Source organism: Triturus cristatus, chromosome 6 (assembly GCF_964204655.1).
Source record: "Triturus cristatus chromosome 6, aTriCri1.1, whole genome shotgun sequence".
Taxonomy (NCBI): domain Eukaryota; kingdom Metazoa; phylum Chordata; class Amphibia; order Caudata; family Salamandridae; genus Triturus; species Triturus cristatus.
The window spans coordinates 151,359,496-151,376,790 of record NC_140589.1 but is presented as its reverse complement, the minus strand read 5'-3'; the positions used below and the strand labels follow the sequence as shown (position 1 = coordinate 151,376,790).

Sequence of the window (17,295 nt, the reverse complement as noted above, 5' to 3'; positions counted from 1 at the left end):
TGTTTCTTCTATATTTCGGGTCTGGTTCTGGGGCGACAGGCACGCTGCGGGGGGGGGGCCGTAGTCATCTGCAGAGGTGCAGGGTGGGGGGGTGGGGGAGGGGCTTCTTTAGTCCTTTACTTTGTTTCTATGGCCTCCTTTTTCTTTTCTTATTCTTCTTTGTCTTTTTCTGGGGTCAGTGCGGTAGGTGTCCTTCGTGGCCAATCATTGTTTTTTCAGTTGTGCCTCATTTCAGTGGGGTTTTCTGGGTCCTAGGGCAGGAGACTGCAGGCGCAAACGGCTCGTGATATTCCTCCACATCCTGAACCTTCTGTTTCTGCGCCATTGACTTGATAGCTTGCCATTTATTGTTGACGTTCAATATTCTGCTTGCCTTTTTTCGCTGCTGAGAACTTGATTGGCACCTGATCCTTCTATCCCTTATTGTAAAATGAAAACCTTTTATATCCTGGTTCCCCTCTTGGGCTATTCGGTGGACAAGAGAATACTAGCATGGAAAATCTGCTTCCCGAGGTGCTACATGTGATTAAAATCTGTTTGCTGTTATTTTCACTGCTTAGCGGCCGGCCCCGAGGGTTGTAGGCCCATACTTGTCTTTATTTGCAATGTCAATAAAGGTTTTCCCAAAAAAAAAAAAAAAAAAATCCGTCAGACTTGTTATCCGGAAACAAGAATGAGGGTGTTGTGGACAAACGCAAGCACTACTAAGGCGTTTCAACTCATAGACAAAACGTTAGGTGCGCCATGTTGCAGGGATTCTGCTTATACACAGAACTATGCGTAGAACCCCAGGACCTCAGTGAGTTGTGGTGTACCAGAAACTCACCTCAGAACCCAGAACCCAGTATCCGGCTAGCATAAGTGTCCCATTCGTTATCCGAGATTTAGCTCGGCGGTCCCAATGAAAAGACAACCCAGAACAAGCGACTCAGTACATACTCAGGAATGGTGGGAATCGGAAATACCTGTTCGTATATTATTCTCACATCAGTCCACAACAAGAATCAACATAGACACGGTGAAAATAAAAAGAGTTTATTTTTATAGACCACGTGTCCTAAGATGCAGTACTTTGGCTAATACAAGCAGACAAATGATTAAAATCAAAACCATCAACATAGTTACAATTCCATAGAATATAAAAGGGGTAATCATGTTATAATGACAGTGGATACTACCACCTTCCCTTTACTAAGACGCTAATATTATTATTAGACTAACAGAAGGTCTCTTAGGCTTGAATAGGGGACCCCATACCTCAAAGATCAGCTTAGTGAAATAACATCACAGGAGCATCAGGAGTCTTCTCGCAGGAAGGCTCGTCTTCGGTCTGAATAATAAACATGATGTCTGTGATATTAAAAGCACCAACTTTCAGGTATTTGCAGCTGCTTGTGTGTTATGACTAAATAGTGGGTCGATCAACCTAGAGTGGAAAACATGCATTGTCTAACAACTCAGACTGTTTGTCACATCGTGTGCAGACCAAGGTCGCTGCGCAGAGCTCGGGATGGTAACAACAGATTGCTCTCGTGTGAGGCAAAACTCGAGTCAGCAGTTTGTTTAAGCAATAACATGTGAACACAGTGTCGTGTGCAAAAGCAGCAAGATGGCTTTCTAACCTCTAACGTGGTTATGCTAACTTAACAATGTATGTACGTATTGAGGGAGTCCTTACTACACCGCAACATCCAAAACAAATGTTATACGAATCTGATCTCGCACATAAGAACACCACAGTAGCCTCACCTGCAAAAGATCGTCCACAAGGACGACAAATTCTTTGCCAAAATATCTACCAGCGCCATCTTGAGTGAGTGTATAACAAAGCGTCAACACTAAAAAATATTTAGATAACGTTCAGCAGGCCAGGTAGATGAATTTTTCCATTGACAAAAAAAGAATGCGAAGTTTCAATAAATGAAACAAAGTAAGAAAACCCAGGCTAAAACCAACCAACTCATTTCTACCCAAATACCCAGTGCATTAAAAAGAAAAAAAGTGTGCACACATATATATACAACAATTCGTAACATTCACTCCAAAGAAGGAGCAAAATAGAAATCCAAACAAATTTACTAAAAACACAAGCGACAATACTATCCAACCATACAAGGAGACAGTTAAGCTAGCAGTCAGATCTATCGATGACACAATGTTTTCAAATGTGTAAACTTTACTGCCTAACTTGAAAAGGACCCAAATACTCTCTACGACGGACTCATTGTTATTGTTCATATCAAAGTGTATGACAAGTTACAGAACAGTAAGAACGCTCATTAATAGGGTTTGGACCATATACCATAAGCGGGCAGCCGCCCGTTGTCCAGTTGTCAGTGATGCTTTGGGCAAATCCCTCACCAACATCATCGCAATATGGTTCACAGTTCGATAAACAGGAAACAACTAGTATCTCAAGATAGTACAAGAAGTGCCTCACTTGGAACTCACCATGGTTGAGTGATATTCCATTGAATTTCCTCATGAAGGCCATGTTTCACACTGTTGAAAGTGAAGATCCAAAAAGTCTCTCTCCTCTTTCGCAGAATTTCCATAGGAATCCCTACCTGGCCTTTTACTTTCTCAAGAATACACCATTTAATGTCTCTTTCAGTGTGGTGTTTAATGCAAAAGTGTTGGACAAGGGGGGCAGAGGCCTTACAAGTACGTATAGCAGATTTATGCTCGCTAAAACGTACTCTAAATTCACGTGCTGTCTCCCCTATATATGCTAGATTGCAAGGGCACATGAGGATATAGACAACATTTTGACTTCTGCAGTTTATAAGGTCTTTCAATTTAGCACTGTACCCCTGATACACAAATAAATCCGTGACTAAAGCAGAGTCACAGGCATGGCAGGATCCACAACTATGGTTTCCCATAACAACTGGTAAACCTGTTATGGTAGTTTGACGCATAGTATTAATGGTGCTTGACCTTGTGTGCACCAACATATCACGTAGATTGCGATTTCTACGATAAGCTACCAGAGGTTGTTCTAACTGGGTTTCTTCAGTATTGGTATTTAAGATTTTCCAATTTTTTTGGATGATGTTTTTAATCTTAAAATTCAAAGGGGAATGGTTGATCACACATACCACTTGTTCCTTGGAAGCACGTTGTGTTCCCTCCAGGAGGGCATCACGATTGTAGCACTTTGCCCTCTTGTATGCATGACGTACTAATCTCTTCGGATATCCCCTCGCCAAGAGTCTCATTCTAAGGGCATCACCATGGATATGGAATTCCGACATATTTGTGCAATTTCTTCTCACCCGTAGAAACTCCCCAAATGGGATAGAGTCCTCTTGGATGTTAGGGTGATAACTATGATACTGCAAGATTGTATTTTTTGCAGTAGGTTTCCTGAATAGGCTGACTTCCAGGATATTATTGAATCCTGAGATCAAAATGTCCAAAAATTCCACAGAGTGGACACTGCTCTTAACTGTAAAGTTCAAATTGTCATCACTTGCATTCAACCACGAAATGTATTCACTAAGTGAGTCGTTGTCACCCTTCCAAATAAAGAAAATATCATCAATGAAGCGCCTCCAACTCTCAACATTATCAAAAAAAGGAGCAGCCTCATTGAAAACATGCTTGATCTCCCACTCCCCCATATAGATATTGGCAACACTTGGAGCAACAGAAGCTCCCATACTGGTGCCTTTGACCTGTTGGAATAAGGATCCATTAAATTCAAAGAAGTTATTCAACAGGACAATCTCCAGACAGTTCAAAATGAAATCGTCTGGTCTTTCACCAGGGAACCTCCGCAACAGAGAGGTAACAGCCTGTAACGCTTGACATTGAGGTATGTTAGTGTACAACGCCTCAATGTCAAGCGTCACCAAGATTTCAGTCATGGGATTGAATGGTCTACCCTCAAGTTTGCCAAGAATATCGCCGGTATCACGGATATAGGAAACATATGTCTGAGTAAGAGGACATAAAAACGAATCCACATATTTAGAAAGTGGTTCAGTGCTAGAGCCTATAGTTGATATAATAGGCCGCATCGGTGGATTATGAACATCTTTATGAGTTTTAGGGAGACCATAGAGTGCGGCAGTTTTAGGACAAGTTTTATTCAAAAATGTATATTCCTGTTGACAAATGTCGCCAACCTCTAATGCTCTAGTTGTTAATTCTTGGATTGTTTTTTTCAAATTAGGAAGTTCTCTAGGATGGGATCTTTTATAATGTTGGGGGACAGCTAACATATTCAAGATTTTATCATCATAGTCATTCTTATCCATAACAACTATCCCACCACCTTTATCGCATGGTTTCACAATAAGATTTTTATTGGATTTGATCTTCTGCAGAGCAGTATTTTCAGTGGGAGATAAATTGCTCCTTACCCATGGTAGATGTTTGGTTATTTTAGTGATCTCCTTTAAAACATTCTGTTCAAAAATATAGACTTCTGGGCCTACCATCTCTAAAGTCGGAGTGAATTGAGATGTAGGTTTACACTTCGACTGGTTCTCATCATTGATTTCTGATGGTTGGTCCAGAAAGTATTTTTTCAATCTCACCTTCCTGAAGAAGGTGTACAAATCCTCATGTAATTTAAACAGATTTAGCCGAGTGGTCGGGACAAAGGACAAGCCTCGACTCAGAACGGAGCATTCCTCCGTATCCAAGTTAACAGATGACAGGTTGAAAATGTCTTTTTTCAGACATTCCCCCATAGTGGCTACTGGCGCCAATATTGTTGGTTCTGTCAGCGCTTCAAGTAACAATAACTCCGGACGACCCCCCCCCCCGACATTCCTAGCACCAACTAATCTAGCCTACATGCAAGTCGTAATGTGACAATAATGTGGTCTGGAACACGCAACGCACATCATGCACACTGGACCTGCATGTATTATGATGCTGAGGATGGATGATACGTTTAAACTTATGAAAATGACATTATTATAGCAGACATTGATCGTCCCCCACCCTGGCCTTTCTTATGAGTTGCTGTTATAAGTTTTACTGTTATATAAATGATAAATTTGATCACCAACCTGGACAATCCGGCATATCCAAAAGAGGTAATTAGAAATGGGTATGTGGAACAAATATGTATGCGAATAAGGCACCTGTAAATTGCTTATATATTGAAATGATAACAATACCTCGTCTTAACCCACAACATTTTTTACCATGGAGTGTTGCGGGTACCACCAACAAATTGGACAGTGGGGACTGGCTGAAAATCATCAAAAGGTTCGATGTGGTGCGCTGCCAAGAAACCTGGGTTATAAATAGTGTTTATGTAAATGGTTTGCAGTCCTTTCCTGCACCCAAAATACCCTCAAAATCTGGGCTCTAAGGGCGGGTTTGGAGTTTTCATATCCTTGATCAATGTCCTAAAGTTTACCTTGTGGTACCAGATTTTTGATTCTGAGACTTTGATGCGCTTACACCCTGCTTTTGATTAACTTTTATTACAACTTTTGTGTTAACCATCATGTGGAACTGTTATGGAAGACCTTTCTAACTTTACAGAGTGCTGCACAGAGAGGGTATCCATTATTTGGACATCAGACTTTAACATCACAATATGCCGCTTACCAGGGGATGGATTCTGCTGTTTTGCTAACCGGCAGGGGGAAAATGTATCCAATTTTCTCCACAGTCCTTATGGGGAACCTTTGAACCACATAATACATAAATATAATTTATTCTTTAATGTCGATCTTGTCAAGAGCCATATAGATTCCATTTCAACATTCACAGGCAGAGGCAGTGGTTCAATCATTGATTTCATCGTGGTCTCTTCTTTTTTAGCACCACTGGTGTTGAACTCTCTAATTTTGCCTTCTGATATTAGTGATCACAATCCTGTATCATTATGTGTTTCCTTACCGGAGATAGTCTCCCCCGCACCTGTTCTTGTACCCCTGTCACACATTATAGCAAAATTAAGGGGATAAGCCTGGAATGGAAACACTTGAATCCGAAGATGTTTTTGATGATTTAGTTAAAGGAATACATGATGATGTGTTCTGCTGCCTTTTCGATACAGCTGATCCCCAAGTTACTGGGTAGTTTTAATATGCTCATTTATGTTTGGTCTACTGATTACTAAAAGGACTGCATCCATGACCCCCACCAGTGGTTTAAACACGCCGATTTGAAAAAGCTGAAAAGATCAACTAATTATGCATACAGAAACACAGAGGAGATAAGGCATGCCAGAAGGGCTTACAAAATGACACTGCAAATATAAGCGCTGAAATGAGAGAGAAGGCATGGGATGATCTACTCAAAGCCTCCACTAAGAGGAATGCAAATGAATGTTGGGACGTGGTCAACCATAATTTTTTTACGCAAGAAAACACCACAAAACCTCCTATCACGTCTCCTAAGATAATTGGTTGACCCATTTTTCTGGCATTTTTGAGGGCCTGCCTATGTTACCACCTGACCTCGATCAACCTGCTGTCTCTTTTTGGGCTCCCTTGTTAACCCATGTATTCCACGCTTGTTTTACACAGACATCCCCAGCTCATAGAAATAAAAATCAACCATTGTCCCTATCTTTAAAAAGGGTTATAGAGGAGATCCAACCTTATTACCGTCTCATCTCTTTGCTGGACTTCTTTGTCAAAATATTAGGTAGGTTTATTCTGGAGAAATTAGGAGGCCTGGGCAGAAGATAGGGGTTTCCTTTCCGAAGTTCAATATTGCTTCCGACCAGGAGTCAACACAATTGAACAAGCCCTCAACCTGCTTCTGATTTCTGTGAAATAGGTTATGGTCAATAAAGGCTCGATGCATCAGGCCTTCATGTGACCTGTCCAGTTCGTTCTATCTTGTGGACAGGGCCTGGTAATGTGATCTTATGAGCCTGACATGGGTTAAGTGAGTTTGGTTGAACTGAGATTACAGCCCAGGTTAATCTTGGCCATGATGGGGAGTTTACGCCCACTTTTAAAGTTCTTAAAGGTGTCAGGTAAGGGGACATTTTAGCCCCTTTTCTTTTTAATATATAAACTTGTTAGATCTAACTTTACAGTTAATGGGTAAGGACACACACAGGACTGGGGATCGGACTGTCCCCATATTAATGTATGCTGATGACGCTGCACTGCTTTCACGCACAGCAAATGGGCTTAAGCATTTGTTGGATGCATTCACTAACTTTATGATAGGCCTGAAACTCAGGGTCAACCACAAAAAAGTTAGTCAAGACACTTGGCACTATAAATACACGCTCCCGTAGTTGCAGTGTGCACTTACGGTGGGGGTTTAGGGGTATGCAAATTGCAATCGCCTACAATCAGTTGAAAATCAATTCCTTTCTAGGCTGTTGGCAGCCCCCAAGTGTACCGCCTGTAATATTAAACACACCAAGGTTGGCCTTCTGTATATTGTAGACACGATTAAACTTGCTCCACTCTTGGGCTTAACATCATTCAGGATATGGACACTGTTCGCTGCCACTCGGAGATCACCGCAAAATAGGGGGATGAGCCCTATTTAGTATGGATCCCCAAATCAGGAACACAGATTTTACCTAACAAGTCTGAGGCTGTGCATTACACATTTCTTTTTTTCTTTTTTTTTTTTTTTTTTTAAAAACCTTTATTTGTGCATATTAAAAGAACAAATACGGGCCTACAACCATCAGGCCGGCCACAATACGGTTAAGCACTGCGACAAACATTACATCCCCTGTGCATCAATGGTCAAGATTAGCAACGATTCAAGAGTTATACACTGGAGAGATCCTTGACACCAGGGGAAGGAGAAGTGAAGGTTAATTTTAAGGTTTTCAAAATAATTTTATCGAGGAAAAAGTCAGTAGAGGATAGAACCAAGGAGATTCGAGTCCGCAAGATGGCTTCACCACACGGGAGAGCAGCAGCATCATTAAAACGGCCATAGAAAATCTCAGACAGTGAGGCGATGCAGTTATATAACAGGATAGTCACATGAGTAAATACGCACCCCTCCAAAGCCGCCCCCACTCAATCCACCCCACACCCGGACCCCGAATCGAAACAAGTATAGCGCAGAGACATAGAACAAAAAGGCCCATAGAACTAAAAAGAAACAGTAAATTACCCCCCCACCCTACACCAATGCGGAGGCTACGGCCTGCCCCCCCCCCCAGCATAGTGCCTGTCGCCCAATGAACCCGAAATATAGACAAGAGAGAAAGTAGGAATAGAGTAAAGAAAATAAGAAAACAAAGAAGAAAGCGGGGAGGAGCCCACGTAACCCCGGAGCGCCCGAAACCACCGGCCAGCTACGCCTCCACACACTGAGAACCCACTACACCCAAAAGCGGTCGTGTGAAGATAACGTGTCACAACAATTTAAATGAAGGCAGACAAATCGCGACGAGTGCGCACAACATATGCAAACAGTTCCAGTCCCAGTCCAGCCCATCCGTGAAACCATGGTGATAGAAATCAATCTAGCCCTGGCCCGATCGCGGGCTTAAGATTAGACCAGCCCCCACATGAAGGCCCCGCATCCCGTGCAGACAAAGACAATATGGCCGCTTGGGAGAAGATGGAGAAGTAGAGTCACAAAATGGCCGCCGATCATCTATTGAGGTCCCCTTGTGCACCATATAAAATCCAGACCTGGCCTGTAAAGTACAGGAGTTCCACATAAAAGAAGCCGTAGGCCACCGTGAACGGTTCCTCGAGGACGTCGGGTGTCGCTCAGCTGGATACTCTTGTGGACGCGGTGAGGCAGGCAACAACAAAGCAGGCAGCAATGAACGGGGAAACAAAGTATCCGCAATTGAGCAGGAGATCGATTGATCCTGGTTGCCGGGAAAGCCAGATGCAGACACCAGTGTAGCACGGTTATACACAGTCGTTGCGTCCCCGCAAGAGGACAGAAGCACTGGCAGACCCACGTCTTGTTGATAACAAACGGGGCGCTCACGACCCGCAGCCGACAGTATGGAGTCGAACCGCTCACTCAGCGTTTGCAAGCCAACATACAATTGCAGACGAAAGTCCCGCAGGGCAGCCAGAACGGAGCCGCATGTCAGCGGAAGCTGCGCCCCCACATCGGCAGCAATCCGGGACGGCACTGTGGAGCTGGAGTCTGGTAGAGGGAGGGCGAAGCGGGCAGCGGGCGAGACCGGAGCATCACCCCCCAGCAGCGAGCAGGCAATCAACGCCATGTTTTACCGCTGAACGGTACAGAGGCCAGGGGGGGGTCGTAACAAGGAGGCAATTCCCCTCAGGTCTGCGCCGCAACAGGTGAAAGCCAACAGTCGCTTCCCCTCCCTCGGACTCTCTTTGCAGCCGACTAGGCAATAGAAGAAGGGGGTCTGCAGCCTTCCACAGCGCGGTCCACAGAGCGGGGCAGGAGACCCGCCACACCGGGGCTTACCCTATAGCTCCAGCCCGTCAGGTACAAGGTGCAGGAGGTGTCCGGGCGTCTCTCCCCCGGCTCATCTGGCGACAGTCCGTGGTGTGAGGCGGGGTCGGGGCCGCGGGGCTCAGGTTTGCGCCGGCGGGTCCAGTGACTGCGGAGCTTCCAGGGGGCCGGCCAAGGCCACAATAGAGCAGGGGTCCAGTGCAGAGAACAAAGGCACCAAGAACTCCGGCATCCGGGCGGGCTCAGACTCCGGGAAAGCGGCGGAGCGGTCAGCGCGTCGTCGCACACGTTGCACCTCGAAAATCGGCGAGGATAGGAATCAGGATGATAGTCCGAGGCCAAGGGCCGACGGAGCCGGGCGCTCAAGCGTCTGCTCCGGTCGCCATCTTGGCTCCTCCCCCCATTGCACATTTCTTGGTCGCCTTTCCCCAACAGGGCAGTTGGTTTTTATCCTTGCCCTGCTACCTTTGCAACAACACTAGTACTCAATCTACTCTGCATTTTATGTTTTTCTGCAGCTTCTCTTTACAGCACCTAAAGCAAAACTTCCTATGTCCAGTTTTACGCTCTTTCAACTGTAAATAAGCCCACCAGAGCCTTAAGCTGCTACAGTGCCTGTCGCCCCAGTTTATCTGTCGTTCCACCATTGGCTTCACTTGTAATGCCCTAGGGATCATGAGGGAACTTAGGGTTCCACGAAATAGTGAATTGTGAAATTGCTGCTCGTAAATTATCTTCGTTTTTTAATTCGCATTCATTGCCTTTTATTAACGCTATTTCAATGTTTTCAAATCAAATGGCGAACTGTGAATTTGTTATCTGCTTAGTCTTCCAGTTTTTTGTCTGTATCCATTGTATTTTAGTCATTGTTATTTTACCGTTTGTTCTTCCTGCCGTACATTAACCTGATACATGTTTTATGTTGATTCTTAACCTGCACTTGTCTTGATCCCATTTGCATTTTAACTTCGTTTTCAATTGATTGTTTGGGTTTCTCTGTATTTTTTTATGTTCACATTTTTGCAGCATAAAGTGTACTGACTTCAATATATTTATTTATTTTTCCTTTCTCTTTAAATCAGACGACTGCTAGTACAGTACAGGGTGACAACACAAAATAATTAGGGCATAATTGTTCAATGAATGTATGACGTTACAAGCATACATTCACAACGCTGTATTTTACATTGCGTTCGTTACAACGCAAGTCGTTACAACGACTTGCGCTGGAGGGCGCTAGACTTAGAAATAGTATGATTTACTATTCCAACTCCAGCCTACGTTACAGTAGGGAAGGTGTTGGAACAGTAAATCATACTATTCCATGGCTTAGAGCGCCATCCAGCGCAAGTCGTTGTAACGACTTGCGTTGTAATACCCGCTATGTAAACATACCGCGGTGTAACGACCGCGTTGTGATGGTCGTTCTCCTTGTAGAATACTCCTAGCAGATCGGTTGGAGGAGTTAACCAGAAAAGAAAGTACAGGACCAGCCAGCGGTGATCCAAGCGAGCACATGTAAAGTCAGCTTCCAACAATGCCTCAAGAGAGCACGAGAGAGAGAGAAAGAGAGCACGAGAGAGAGAGAGAGAGAGAGAGAGAGAGAGAGAGAGAGAGAGTGAGTGTGTGTGTGTGAACGGCATACTGTTCACTTGTTATACATGTTCACCAGCGTCTCTTCAATGCGGAGACATTGTTTACAACGCACGTGTTACAACGCAATTTTTACAGCGCATTACACGTCATTACAAAGCATGCCATTGCAACGCATTCCCCAAAGTAACGCCATGGCAGAGTTACAATAGTAATTTGAATTGTAATGGACTATGCGTTATAATGGCCTGCGTTGCAATGACATTCATTGTAATTACATTTGTTGTGCGTTGTAACGTGTCCCATTCCCGAAAACTGTCTCGATGCTCACTATGAAACAATCTAGACTGGGAAAGTGTGCCCTCACTGTGTATGCTTCCCAGAAGCGTTTGTCTCTTGTCCTTTCTACTGAGAGAGTTAACATGATCAGTAGCGGGGCCTCCGTACTACCCAACTACCCTGCATTAGTAAGCAAAGACCAGATTTAGGCAGCTACTTTTTACGTACTATGTGGAGTGTATTTTCATGAGGGAAGCTTGTTTTTCAACTTTCGAGAGCTGAGAGGCTCATGCTCCGATTGACCAATTCTATAGGGTTCAGTGGCTGTCAAAGGAGGAGGCAAAGGTGGAAACACTCATACATGGGCACAAGGAACGGACCCCATGGCGGGGCTAACGCTGGATGCTCTGCAAGTCAAACAGCTTCTTTTGTTTTTCTTCCCTCTGCACTAGCTGTTTGTGTTCTTTCTTAGCTCTATTTCACTTTTGAGCTGAAAGTTACCCATCCTTTAATGATCATTGATCAATGTCTCCATTTGTTTCTAATAAATAGCTTAGTGATGTCTAGAGAAAGCCGCTTAGATCAGCTTACCTTCACTTTTGTTTATTAAAATATATTATGTTAGCACAGGCTTGTTCTGAAAGTTAGAGTCTTGGATTTGTTCTCTCGTATCACCAGCAAGCACCACCATTAAGAGCAGAACAACTCCCTGGGCTAACCAGATTTGCAGACATGCTAAAGCTAAATCTTTTAATTGACATGCCTTTTCAAGTGGAATAAAAAGGATTTCACCTTTATTCTTGATTTAGCGCTCCAACCACCCCACAATATATATATATATAGACTGTCTGCTGGGGAGGTCCGAGCACGAGTTGCCGGCAACTCCACACTTTCAATCTCCTTTCTCCTTGATACAGAAGAAAAGCTCGGACACCCAAACACGGTGCAAAAATAGAATTTAATGGCTCCAAAAAGCAACGCGTTTTGGCTTTCGCCTTGATCACGCTCTAGACAAACACATTTCCTTTTAGCCATTATAAACAGTGAAAGAAAAGAAAAGAGAAAAGGGACTGCTCAACACGATAGGTTTCTCTGTACGATACTGTGGCAGTCATATTAGCATGTTGTCCAAATAATACCTATTAAATACCAAATCCAATGCGAATAATATGCCTCATGGTCAACATTTACAAACCACATAGGATAATCGCAATATGTCAGCACATGTATGACTTAATTCATCATTGCAAAAATACAATATATAAGAGTATACATATTGTAGAAAACGTCCAATATCCTGATAACATCCTGCCCAAGTGGGCCTGTTGCCAACACTGTGAAAAACATATGAAATAACATACATTGTATGCGATTTATCAATACTGTCCAAATCCTGCCCAAGCGGGCATGAAGTAGCTGGTTTGCTCGACAAATATTATGCACATAAGTTGGCGGCCATGAATTCAAGAAAGCTGTACCTTTTCCCTAAAAATAAAATGAAATTTGGTTAAAATCCAATTGTGAAATTCTGAAAGGACAAGAACGGCTATAAAAATTCAAAAATTCTGTACACACATAGTATTAGATAACTAATTTTGTAAATGAACGGCCAGTTCCTCACTCGAATTTAGGCCGTTCGGCATCATAGTGTCTAAATCTATAATGTATTTAGACTTGAGTTTTCTCAATGTGAGTTCACGATTTCCTCCCCTTGTATTGTCAGGTACTGGATCAATCACCACCATTCTGAGTAAATTTTCATCCTGAAGTTGGTGATCAAAGAAATGTCTAGCCACAGGGTACTGTCTATTGTTGTGTTGTATAGATCAAACATGTTTCAATACTCTTCTTTTGGCGCGATGAATTGTGCTGCCAATATACAGTTTAATGCAGGAACATACAAGAGCATATAAGCAGTAAACAGTATTGCATTTTAATGCTTTTTTAATCTCAAATTCCCTATGGGAATTAGCTAGCTCGAGTTTCGTACAATCTATACTGTTACTGCAGGCTTTGCAGTTTCTACAACAGCGAAAACCCGGACGTCCCACACCTCCAACTTTAGTTTTGCTGGTGATTAGGTTTCTACTGAGCTTATCCCGTAGGGATCGGCTCTTTTTGAAAGTTAGTTGGGGGTCAAATGTTTCTTAAGATTTGCGTCTGTTAAAAGAACATGCCAGTGTTTGTCAAGAATTCTACGTAAGTCATGGGCCTGACCTGAGAATGTGGTAATAAAACTGAAGGTTTCAGCCCCAGTCTCTTGCCTTACAGGATGTAATAGTTAATTTCTAGTAGTTTCCTCAACTCTCCTACTTGCCTGAGATATGGTGTTGTGACTATATCCCCTCTCTCTAAAACGTTGGCACATAATCTCTTTTTCAGCTGCGTATTTCGCTTCTGTGCTACAGTTCCATTTCGCCCGTAACAACTCCCCATAGCGGATACTGTATACCAGGTGCACGGATGAGCACTAGATGCATTCAATAAACTGTTCCCTGCAGTTTTCTTACAAAACAGTTTGGTTTGTATAGTCTGATCTTCCACCTCTATGATCACATCCAAAAATTCAATGGTGGTCCTACTGATGTGTTCGGTAAATGTTAGATTGTATGAATTGTCATTCAGCTTTTCTATGACTCTGCTGGCTGATTCTTGGTCCCCCCTCCCAAATGAAAAAGATGTCATCGATAAATGGAGGGGATACTTTGGATGTATCAGATTATGCTGCAAGTGTCCCCCAGATTCATATAGACCGGATATTATATTTACAAAAGAGTGGTGGGTTACACTTTAACTCATTGTGCAAGCATTGAAAACATTTGAGAGAACCCTCAGCAGGGAAGGCACGAATGTATGATCACACAAGGTTTCCTAATCGTACCTTCCCTCCACAGCTTCCCACACTTTCCCCAAACCACCAGACAAAACAGACAACACCAATAGATACCACAAAAAGCACCCCCACACACAAACATATCTCAAAATCCTAATTTCTCTAAACAAACAACCTCCCTTCTTCCACCGCCAAAAGCTGCACGCACAATACACCCCCAAATCAGCCACATCAAAATGCCTTATGCCACTGCACCTCCACCCATACTACACCACACATCCCCCTCAAACCACATTGAAATGAAGAAAAAAGAAACACAAAAACTAAAATATCTACTTTTCAATGCATGATCCATGAACAAAAATCATTAAATATTTTTTACCTGCTCTCAGAAACCACACCAGCCATCACCTTCACTACAGAAACATGGTTCAGCAAGGATTTTGCACCCACATGCCACGAAGCCTTACCACCGGATTTTTACATCATAAACAAAAATCATTTTGGCAAAATTGGGAAAGGCTTAGCTGTCATCCAATAAAATAAATCTCTACAAATTACAATAATTGAAAACCTCACTATAAAGAGTCTCCAAACTCCAACAAATCGTTTTTGGCCCAACTCACTGTGTAGAACACATTCTAGATGTCACATTTGCACCCTTAGGGCAAGCTAGAGTAACAGGCAACTCCCTCGTAGGCAACCACAACATTATCACTTTCAAGATCAACACACCTATCAAGAAAAACACATAAAAAACCAACAACAACCAACACTTGCACACTAAAAGAACCCTATAAACATGCGTCTGAAAGACATACACACCTTCCACAATTAGATCGCCATTGCACTGGACAGGTACATACAAAAAATACTTCAGGGATGACCACAAAAAGAACATCACTACTTCACATGCATAACTGAAGCTGGCTGCCCTTCTAATAAACTCCATAAACTTCTAACAGAATTCCCCAGTCCAGAGTGCCGCAACACAAAAACACCACAATCACAAGGCTTCTGTGATCACCTTCAGACCCAGAACCTCTAGAAATCTTTAAAGATAGGCTTTGGAGGTGTGTGCCCTGGCAAGATGGCCAACAAGACATTGTAGTACTGGGCCTTCATCAGCAAAAAGGCAGAAAAACAAAGCAATTGGGGTCATTGAGGCATGGAGGTGACCTGTCTACATTCATGAACCCATTGACTGGGCCTGACTGCCACTTATGGCCTGCAGTGGAGCCTGCGGTGACTGGAGGAGAGGAGGTGGGCTATATCATCTATGGAGGCTGCTCGATGAGCTGAGTACTGCCTGCTTCTGGTACCAGGGAGATCATTGAACCAGAAGAACGCTGTGAAGGCTGCGGCTGAGAGGATCGGAGCTCTGCAGGCCTTGTGTTCAGCGGCCCGAGGTACTCAGAGTCCGCAGCTGGAAGAAGACAGGTGTGCTGCAGTAAGAGCGGCTGCCCTGGATGGTGGATCTCTACCCCGGGGCCTGGGAGGACAGGATCGGCCTGTACTGTGAAGAGAAAGATGAGACCTTTAAGGCAGGGTCGGTGAGGGGGCTATGGGATAAGCGGCCTTGACCCTGTCTCTGCCCTGAACAGGGGGGGAGGGGTGTTCCTGGTCAGCTTGAGAATATACATTTTAGGAATTTGATCATTAAGTGAACTAAAACTGCATTCATTTCATATAATAGGCCTAGAAATGTCGCTCAACTATAAAAACTCCCCTTTGCAAGAAAAGCTTGTTTGCTCCTAAGTTTGTTTTAGTCAGCAGATAGACTTTGCCCACTTGTGCAACTCTCCTGACTTGCTGGAAGATGATCGTTGTCCTCTAATTTACTCAGCTTTTTATGACATGTAGCTGATAGACCACAGAATTAGAAGGTCTTTCCACTGATACTCAATTCTTAGTGCTGAGATGCAACTTTAGAACTGACCTCAAGCTGATACGAGGAATTTCCACTGCTAAGCAATTTTGTATGAAGTCACGTAAGCTCTGCTTTGAGCTGTGTATAAATATGGGCCAGTAAACGTTGATCTGTGTGCATTGTACGCTTGCCTTAGGAGTGAGAGTTGTATATTGTTCCCGCTAGCATAATAAATGGCTTAAAAAGTCTTCCTCCAACTGCCATCTGACGTTTCAAACCGGCATCCCTCAGCAACAGGATTTGCCCGGCAGAGGTCCCGAACCTGGTTGATTACAGACTGACACATTTGTCCAAAGTGCGGAGAGACGGACGCCCCCACATTAAAACTTGGTGAGGTTGTTCTAAATGCATGCTTGCGCAATTGATTGAATTGGAGACACTTGTCATTGTGGGAGATTGGAGATTAGGATTATAAATGTTCTCATTTATTGAGGGTCTCCAATTTTAGGAGAAAATGAGTAAACTGAGGAAATGCATTTCTCATGGTTTTTGTTGTTTTGGAAGTCCATATTTGGACAAATTGCTCCACTCCCCACCCAAAATTGGAGGATGTAGGTGAAATTTGGGGTGAATCTTTGGAATAGATTTTTTTGGTATTAAATATACAAAGGAGAATTAATATGGACAAGCTATTTTAGGGATTACCATAGTGAGTTGACAACAGGTGTTCTGCTTACTCAGCAAACTGAATGGGAAATAACAATGCTTTTAAATATTGTTATCTTGCAACATTTGCTCAGTTTTCAGAAACAGAGGTCAAAAGTCCATTTGTTTTCTGTGACCGAAGTTAAAGGATTTTGTAAAGTGACCTGCGTGACAATCCCACGGTGCAAATCATATGAAATGAAAGGCTGTAAGATGTCAGGTTTCTTTTTTCTCAAACACAGCACTGAAATAGCTAATAAGTGAACGGTTCAAACATTTCAAATATGTTTCACTAATAATGAAGACACATTTCTGTAATTGTGTGGTGAGAAAATATATATATATATATATATATATTCCTATAGGATCAGAACAAATTAGGATGGTTTGCTTGGTGATATGCAAATGTTAGGTATTTTGGCTGAATTCCGATTTCCAAACATTGTTTTTGCACTGTGTATTTTTATCAGTAAGACTACATGTTAGTGGGAAACTTTTTGTGACCATTTCAATGGAGAATATGCTATCTGTAATGACAGTGCACTGCTCCAGTATGCTTTGTTTTACTAATATATTTAGGTTGGGGGAGTTTTAGACATAAGCTGGAAACTATTACTACTCCTTCCCAGATGACAATGCTATTACTAAGCACCACAAA

General features: G+C 43.0%; 1 protein-coding gene across 4 annotated transcripts in view; it reads right to left on the bottom strand.

Annotated features, from left to right (window-relative positions):
- The window catches only part of LBR (lamin B receptor), an 806,934-nt gene that overhangs the window by 708,966 nt on the left and 80,673 nt on the right, over window positions 1–17,295 (bottom strand). The window contains exon 1 of one of the 4 annotated variants that reach the window (XM_085610390.1): window positions 12,591–12,708. The exons of the other annotated variants lie outside the window; for them this stretch is intronic. The gene's annotated coding sequence lies outside the window, so the exon portion shown is untranslated. Of the gene's footprint in view, window positions 1–12,590; window positions 12,709–17,295 lie in introns of those variants that run through there. 4 annotated transcript variants of the gene reach the window in all.